Raw genomic sequence first — 7,203 nt, forward strand, 5'->3', positions numbered from 1 at the left:
CCAGTTAACATACTCATAAATAAGAAGTTAATATATCCCAGATGATATATATTACCAATAAATTTTTGTCAAATTTTCCAGAAAATGATTCATTTCTAAGGAATTTCATAATATAGTTACAATTGCTGAAATTTAGACATTCAAGCTCAAAATTTAAAAAAATTCAAATCAGTACATTATTTTCTATAATAATCCTTATCACAGAGAAAACAGCTTTAAAATTGTATAAAGCACAATTTTTAATATGTAATCACATCTATGAAATTTTTAAAAAATTTCACCCACATTGATTACAGAAATGTAGTATACTTAATAATTAAAAATTAACAAACAAAAATATTAGTTTAACCATTTAAAGTACTGATGGACAATCTAAAGGTAAGAATAAATTAGCACTTCTAAACAGATGAAATATCAAAAAATGAATTCCATTCCAAATGTATCCATTACATGGAACTATTTAGAACATATTTTAATGCAGATACTTCAATAAACTTTTCTTCCAACTTCTGAAATATGTAGAAAATTATCCCTTCAAATGCATTGTGGAATTTATAAAACACAATTTTGTTTCTGCTTAAGAATTTTAAAACTATAATTCAAGATCAAAATATATATAATTTTTAAAAAGTAAATTTGATAAAAATTTTAAAATAAAATATGGATATATTCTTGTAAATAATATTAATAGTCCAACATGCCACATTATCTAAAAAATAAATTTCAGAACTTCTTTCTGTTTGTTCAAATATCTCGCTATAATATCCTGTACTTTTGAACTTAATGCCGTTGGTAAACGCAGTTACATTTTAACTATGATTAGCATGATATCTTTGGTGATTAATGGTTGATTCTTTGCTGGCATGCAGTTAATACAGTAGTACTTACTACTCTGACATAATTCAGTTAATAAATCTAATATTATCCAGAAAATGCAAAAATGACACAAAAGCATACTCTATTTGAATTTCTTTTCATGTTTCTAAAAAAAATTAAATTTTAAAATGTATATATTGAACCTTTTCTTAATAATAAATAAATGTTTCAAATTTAATTTTAATAGTATGTAAAATAAATCATTTAAGAAAATTCAACTTTATATTTATTAAACAATTAAGAACTAAACTAAGTAGGAGAAGCAGGAATTATTACACTACTTTATAACTGAAATCTTTCAACAGAATAATATTATTTAACTTTATCATTATAAACAATTCAATATATTGCAAAAAGTTGAATTTTCGGAACTACAGAAAGGCTACGAGGAATCAGTTTTGTTTTAACATTTTGATATTTTATATATATGTAAATATATATAGGAAAAATAAAAAGGTTATTTAAAAATTTTGAAATGCAGAATAGAGTATATAAGCAGAAAAATGATTTTTAAAAATAAAATTTTAATCCAAATTTCTAAATAATACAAACTTTACTACTAGCTAAAGACAATAGGAGTAAGTAAGCTAGAATATAACAAAGTACAGATAAACAAAAAAGAAAAAGATCTGCTGTTTATATAAATACAAAATGAAACAAAATTAAAACAGAAAAAAATATAAGTAGTTTCTAATAAAATGTCACAGCAATCTTTTCATAGATATCAGAAATAAACAGTAACAAAATAATAAATGACATATGCATAATATACACTAAACAAACAATCCATTAAACCAGAACTATTCAAAATTATTGCAATATAGATTATCCGATATTTCTATCTTTAATATAAGAATTATGGTCAATTAAGAAAAAGTTTTTAACATTGGTAATATTTAAAGTATTTCTTAGCAGTGCAGACTAAATATTTTGAAATGTGAGAAATCAATGAATTAAATAATCACATTGACATGAGGCATTAGAGTATCAAGAACTTTTTATTCAATGTTCAATTTGTTCATCTAAATTATTGTAAAGAACTGCTGGCTTAATTTTACAATATTGCTATATAAAAAAATCTACAGTATATATAGTTACAATCTATATAAGCAATGCTACAGTAGAAAATCAGCTTTTTTACTAAACAAAGATTTTCAATAATACTATAGTAAGTGAATCATATTTAATCAGCTGAAAAATCTGACAACAGGCAATTATGCATAAAAGAAAAAAAATTAGTAAAATTTTTACAGAGTTGTCTGAACTTTCTCTATGTAAGAAATAAATGCAATGAAACTTTGCACCATGATCAAAATGCTACATTTTAATACTTGCTTTAACAAACTAGTATTTCATCTTAAAAAATCGGTATTTAATTAGTTGAAATTTATCTGGATGTCCTTGAATTAGATTTCAGAAAAAAAAAGCATGCAAAACTTTAGAACAAAAAATGCTATTGCTTCTAAATACAAAAAAAAAAAAAAAAAAAAAAAGAAACTAATGTGGTTCAAAAGCACTATCTTAAATGTAACTGAACAGGCAATATTCATTAATCCAGTATTTACCAATAAACAATATATTAAAATCACAATATTCGTATGATAGAAAAGTGGTATTCATATTGAATACACAAAAATATTAATTAATATAAATTTTTTGAATTGAAAGCAGTATTCTTTTGAATCTCCACACTTACGGAATGTCAAATCCTTAAAATTATGTTAATTTCTCTGATGCAAACATTTCAAAAACAAATAAAACAACAAAACTACCAGAATAAAATATCAGATGCGAATCAAACTGTCTCGAACAAACGGAAATGATGCTATACAGAAATACTGCCCAAGTGCAAACAAAAGACAGTAGGAAAGAATTACATGTAAATAGCAAAACATTTGCAGAAATTTAAAAATACTTCATACCTCATACGCAGTTAATGCCGGCGACAACAGACAACAGAACGGAAATCGTTTCCTCGCAGTTCATTCAATCTGCCAAAGAATCATAGTAATTTGTGACGAGATATTTGGCAACGGATTTACTGCCAGCTAACTGCTCGCCATTTTCTAGGACTAGACTCTCGAGCCTAATTTCGGGTTAAGTCATTCTAGAATAAGAAAACCAAAATTTATTGCAATGGTTAAAAATTTATCTATACATTTATGCATTTCAAAATATGTCTGTATGACCAATAATTCAGTACAAATGCAGGAGATTCCCATTATAAACTCAGCAAAAACGATAATTTCTAATCGTTATTCTCATAGAACTAATTTCTTTTATTGCTTTTTTTTTTAACTTTTAATCGTCTATTTTGGCTTGATGCATGTCAAAGTCTTGCTTTCCCTGATTTCTATTTTGAAGGTAATCAGTAGAATTTTAAAGTAACAATACTGCACAAGGCTATTTTGTTTAGATTTTGGGCCTGATTTCTAAAATCCATCCCCAAAAGTAAGTATTACTTATAGAAATATTCCATTAATTTAAAAATAAGAAATGAAATAGCTTTGAAATAGCCAGATAAAAATGCTTTTTTGTTTATTTTGTGTGAAAAAAATATCTCACAAAGAAAATCTTCTATCAATCGAAACTTTAAAAAATCTTTGAAATGAATCAAGTACATACTAAATATAAATGAAAATTTTAAAAGAAAAAATCGTAGCCTTAGATAATGGCTGTAATGAGCATTCGTTCTTTTATCATTATTAATTTGAAATTATAAAAGTGAAATTTATTAACCAATAAATCATCTGATAGTTCAACCTGGAAACAGGACCGGATTAAGCTCTGCCCGGATTCTTTGGCTTTGCAAATTTCAAGATCCTCTTTGTTTAGAGATTTTAATTTTACCTTTCAATAAAAGTGGGCTAAAATCAAAAGGGCGGACAAACTAGTTTTCTTGCCAAGAGAGTTAGTTTCTATATGTCCCGCAAAAAACAAACAAAAAAGATCAAATTTAAAATAAATTTAAACATGTTAGTGAAAAATTCGAAAAAAAAAAACATATTTTACCAAAATTTAAATATTATTTAAAAATAAGAATGGTATTCTTAAAAAAAATAATACAATACATATTTTTAAAATTATAAAACAACATAAAATCTGTAGAAGAGGATGAATTTAAAATTTTAATTGAATATGTTCTGACATTTAAATGATACTTTTTTTCAGTTTGAATGAATTAGAACATTTCGTAGTTTTATAAAGGGAAAAAAACCGAAATTAAATATTTATATTAGCAAGAAAATAGTTTGACTGTGATTAAAATGAGTAGCTACAAATTCTACATAAAGAATTTTCTAAATAATAAAAAACTTTGAAATAAAACTAGATTAACATGAATGGAAAAATGATTTTTGGCCTTTTAAGGTGGTATAAGAATTTGTGTGTGTGTGTTTATAATTTTGAAAATCATCACGAAAAACACCGAATTTCTATTTAAATGTTTGAGAATAAAAATTATCGCGAAATTTTATTAGTTAAAATTATCAAAATATCGCTGATTGTTACATATTCTTACCCTTGGAGAATATTTGTACCAAATTTCATAGCTATAGAGCCAGTACTCTGTCCTGTAGAGCACTAGAGTAGTCACAGATACTCGCACATATTTTTCTTTATATTACTATTAATTAGTAGATTTTCTCGGCCTGCTGGTTCGGCGAGATGAATGGTCCCTACAGTTTTCGAGTGTATATTATTTGTAACTTCATCTCAATGTTTTTTCCTGCAAATATTTTAAATTTCAAATTTTTGTAGATGTATAACCTATTTTATTTTAGAAGAAGCATTATAACTGTCTCTGTTTATTGTGCTATATATTTCCTTAATTTATGATCCACAATTTTACAAATTTAATTATATCGCAGCAGTGTTTAAAAATATAGTTATTTTGTACGTTTCATTATTTTTAATATTAAATACGATTATAATTTGGATTGTAAAACGAAAATGCAGAAATATTGCAACTTAGTTGATCAACTAAGAATCATCTTTATCAAGAATTTTGGTGTTTCCCTCGAATTCTTTTATTTTTATTTTATCTTTCGTTATACGCTTAATATTCGTTCATAATTCTGAAATACAAGGTGTCCCACAAGGTATGCAGCGTCTAATTTTTACGGAATTGGATAGAATACGTCATGACAAGTATTTTGATGTGCAATTTGTGAGATCCCCGAATACAGCGTCATAGTCTAATTAAGGTCTGAAGTTTCTGTCATGAAAACTTTGTGGTGGTAACTTCATAAGCCAGATAACAACCACCGGAAACGAATGTATACTCTTGTCTAGTGGCTTTGTTACTCGGCTACGAACCCTAACGTTGCGAGTTCGAACCTTCACCTTGCACATTGGTGACCCTGGTTCTGAACAAACGCATCCTTCGTACAGCTGTCGAGGTGCCATCTACCAGCAGCAACGACTCATACACGCTCGTCATAACGTTTGGCAAGATGATAACGCTCGTCGTCCAGCATAACGCTTGGAGCGATAATCACGTTCGTCGCTCGCCATAAACTGGCGCGATAAACCCCACCCACCCACTGGTGGGGTAGTATTGTGGTGCTAACTTCATAAGCCAGATAACAACCACCGGAAACGGATGTGCACTTTTGTCTAGTGGCTTTGTTACTCGGTTATGAACCCTAACATTGCGAGTTCGAACCTCAACTTGCACAACTTCAATAAATGAGAAAAAAAAAAAAAAAAAAAAACCAAGTAAGAATCAATGTTATGGAGAACTTTCAATATAACAGATTTTCGAAATGTCGGCCGTTCGAACAAATGACATGATGAAGTCTGGAATAAAAGCTCACAACTGCTTGCTGCAAAACAACTCCTTGCCTTTTGTTTCAATTTCTGTTCTCAAGTCGTCCAATGTTGAGGCTGTGTGAAATATACTGTGTCTCTCAGATGTCCCCATAAAAAAAGTCGCAATGGTTAAACTCCGAGAGCAAGTTGGCCACTCTACACCCTTGCCTATTACCATAATGGAAAGCAACCCAATCAGTCTATCGCGAAAATGTTCCGCTAAGAGATCGAAGTTTGCTGAGTGCGGTGAGGTCTAACATCTTCTTACATAAATCAAGAATCATTTATGTCATGAGAGAATGAGATGATATCATTTAACACGTCAAAATAAGTTTCGCCGGTGACATTTTCGATAAAAAAAATAACTGGCCCAATGATACATTCGGCAGATAACGATCATCAAACTGTGAGCCTAAGTAGGTGCAGTGTCCAAAGTATTGTATGATGAAGATTTTCAGTAGCCCAGAACCTCCAGATCTGTTTGTTAACATATCCTTGGAGATCGAAATATGCCTCGTCATTCACCTCCAAACAGATAGAGATGCATAATCCACGATTTTTTGAATAGCAAATAATATTGCTATTGTTATTTTTAAATATGCGTTCCAAATATCTGTTATTTCAATCATATTATTAATTAAAAATTATTACTTAATATTAAATATAAAATTTATTAATTGTAATTAATACTTAATTTACTAATTTAATTAACGTGTGATTGAATTAATTTATCTGTTTCAGCTTACTTCTTAAATTTTATTTTTTTTCTCAAAACTATTTATTAGAGTGAACCCTTTTCTGGAAAAGATGAGTTAAAAATATATGTCATTTCTTTAAAATGTTTACTTTAGTCCTATATACTACCAATAGATGGCGCCAGCAGTAAACAGAGTACATGTAATCAAAGTCAATCATGTCACGAGCAATTAAAAATGATCTGTATGGAATAGTGCATCATCAAATACGAATATCGGTCACTCCCGTAAAGTGGAGCGGTGACTTCGCACTTTAAGGTGAAATCACCTCTCTGATAAATTTCAGTGATATGCAATTCAATGATGCGATACGATAATTCCAGTAACCGGTCCGTTCACTTTTCAATCCAATCACAGATTTCTTTGGAGAGCTTCCATTGGACAGATCGTATCGTCACCGCTCCGGCAAATTTCAGTGATATCGTATCGATTGTTAGTTTCTATCGTGATCCAAAACCTGTAATCGAAATATCCTCAGTAAGATCGTATGAAAGATTTGAATCACACCCCTCTTTGTAAAGTATTGATCACTTGTATTTGTGACTTTTTGATATTGGTTACGTAATAACCGCTCTGAAAATATTCGTCATCCCTAGAAACAGATCCATTTAAAATCAATTTCGCCACATTCAATTTTATTAATCATCGTGCCTGCAAAATCAAATCTCCTTAAAGCATGCAAATCGGTCAATAGTGATTGATTTGAATTTTGTAAGTGAACAGAGCCGCATAAGAATTTACATATTCACTTATAGACGGG

The 7,203-nt window shown here is 28.9% G+C and overlaps 1 protein-coding gene across 5 annotated transcripts in view; it reads right to left on the reverse strand.

Moving 5' to 3' along the window:
* LOC129957057 (DCN1-like protein 5) overlaps positions 1-2,940 on the reverse strand; it is a 39,742-nt gene extending 36,802 nt beyond the window's left edge. For 2 of the 5 annotated variants that reach the window (XM_056069187.1, XM_056069186.1), the window contains exon 1: positions 2,799-2,940. The gene's annotated coding sequence lies outside the window, so the exon portion shown is untranslated. Of the gene's footprint in view, positions 1-2,572; positions 2,707-2,798 lie in introns of those variants that run through there. The other 3 variants (XM_056069191.1, XM_056069188.1, XM_056069189.1) reach the window with 3 other exon arrangements.
* Between the last annotated feature and the right edge of the window lie 4,263 nt (positions 2,941-7,203).

Source organism: Argiope bruennichi, chromosome 11 (assembly GCF_947563725.1).
Source record: "Argiope bruennichi chromosome 11, qqArgBrue1.1, whole genome shotgun sequence".
Classification (NCBI taxonomy): domain Eukaryota; kingdom Metazoa; phylum Arthropoda; class Arachnida; order Araneae; family Araneidae; genus Argiope; species Argiope bruennichi.